The sequence below is a fragment of the Hevea brasiliensis genome, chromosome 12 (genome assembly GCF_030052815.1).
Source record: "Hevea brasiliensis isolate MT/VB/25A 57/8 chromosome 12, ASM3005281v1, whole genome shotgun sequence".
Taxonomy (NCBI): Eukaryota; Viridiplantae; Streptophyta; class Magnoliopsida; order Malpighiales; family Euphorbiaceae; genus Hevea; species Hevea brasiliensis.
The window spans coordinates 25,131,504-25,133,431 of NC_079504.1; the positions used below are offsets into that span (position 1 = coordinate 25,131,504).

The following is a 1,928-nucleotide window of genomic DNA, read 5'->3' on the forward strand; positions in this document are numbered from 1 at the left end:
TACATTTTTGATTTATTGCTTGTGAGCTTGTTGCCTTGCTTGATGAATGGGCCCTCATTAAGTTAAGCTTTAATCCTTAATAGATGGACTGAAAAGTGAATATTAGGGATAGATAATCTTGCAATAAACTTTATTTTCTTGGTGTTAGAGATAAGTTAAGAGGATTAAGGGGAACTTTCCAAAAATCAATTAGAGCTTTAAATGGGTTTTTATTAGGTTTGAAATACCGTGAAAACAGGGTTTGATTTAATGAAAACCAACTTTGAAATGCTTGAAAAAGGTTTCGAAAATTTAAGAATTGATTTCCCTCAAAATTGCAATTCTCATGTGTTTGGCTAAATTAGGGATAAACCACATGCAAACAATATTGAAAATTCAATCTCTAGAATCAATTTAATTTTCATTGAATTTAGATTTAAATCCTCCAAATCTCATAAATAGCAATTTCAATTTAAATCCAATTTAAATTTAATTCCAATTTAAATCCAATATCTAGAATTACTTTATTTATTTATTTATTTTTTAGATTTAATTCTTCTTAATTTCATAAATAGAAATTTCAAATTAATTTTTGGTAATCTAGTTTAATTAATTTTAGTTAATTGTTTGATTTAGCATTAATTCCTTAAATACCAATTTTAATTCCAAATTTCATTTTACATCTTTAAATTTTGTCACTCTAATTAGCTTATACTTTTATTTCCAATTTAAGCACAATTCCCTGTGGGATCGATATCATTTTTTTAAAACTATACTACTGTGACCCGTGCACTTGCGGATATTCACACAGTATCAAGTTTTTGGCGCCGTCGCCGGGGAATTGTTTGTTTTTAAGTTGGATTTTAATTGTCTTAAGCTAATTAGAATTTTTATTTTCTTTTATTTTCACTATTGTTCCTTGTGTTTTTCAGGTACTTTTTCTTGTTTATGAGACGATCGAAAAGCACAAGTGACACTGAATTGTTGTTCAATCCTGAAATTGAAAAATTCTGTCGAGCCAACAAAAAGGAATACAAAAGAAGAAAAGAAGCAGAAAAAGAAGAACAACAAAGATTTGAGCAAGAGGTGACCATTGAAAATATGGAGAATCAAAATAGAGCTATTGGTGGAGACAATGGAGGAAATGAGCAAAACGGTCAAAATGCTGTGGTTAATCAAAATGATCCTCAAAGAAGATCCATGTTAGACTATGCTTTTCCTAGATGTACTGATGTGAGAGATAACAGACCTATTATTGGAGCTAATCAATTTGAATTAAAAACTGGTCTTATTCAAATGGTTCAGAATTCACAATTTGGAGGTAGCCCACTTGAAAATCCTCATTCTCATTTGAAGAAATTTTTGATGATATGTGGTACACAAAGACAACCTGGAGTTTCTAATGAAGTTATTCGGCTCACCTTATTTCCATTCTCTCTTCGGGATTCAGCATTGGAGTGGTATGATTCACTTCCACAAGCTATTATAGCTACTTGGGAGTAGCTATCTCAAGCTTTTTTATCTCAATTTTTCCCACCTGGGAAAACTACTCATTTGAGGAATTTGATGGTAGCTTTTAAACCAAGGGATGATGAAACTTTGTATGAATCTTGGATGAGATTTAAGGAACTTGAAAGACAATGTCCTCATCATGAAATACCGAAATGGATGATTGTTCAGAATTTCTACACCAGAGTTACTCCAGCCATAAGAAACACAATTGATTCACAAGCAGGAGGAGATTTCATGAGAATGACAAGTGAAGAATGCTATGACCTATTAGAGAAGATTGCTCATAATACCCATTTATGGGGAAATCCTAGAGCACTTGAGCCAAAGAAAGCTGGGATCTATGAACTAGACTCAGTTAGCTACATGAATGCAAGATTTGATCAGTTGACTCAGCTTCTTAGTGATTTTTGCACAAAGGCAACAACCTCAACTCCTAC

General features: G+C 32.1%; 1 non-coding gene across 1 annotated transcript; it reads right to left on the minus strand.

The window, feature by feature from the left end:
* Nucleotides 1–1,530: 1,530 nt before the first annotated feature.
* Nucleotides 1,531–1,637, minus strand: LOC131171534 (small nucleolar RNA R71). The gene has a single exon (XR_009142194.1). It is a non-coding gene; the product is annotated as a small nucleolar RNA R71 (small nucleolar RNA).
* Nucleotides 1,638–1,928: the final 291 nt, after the last annotated feature.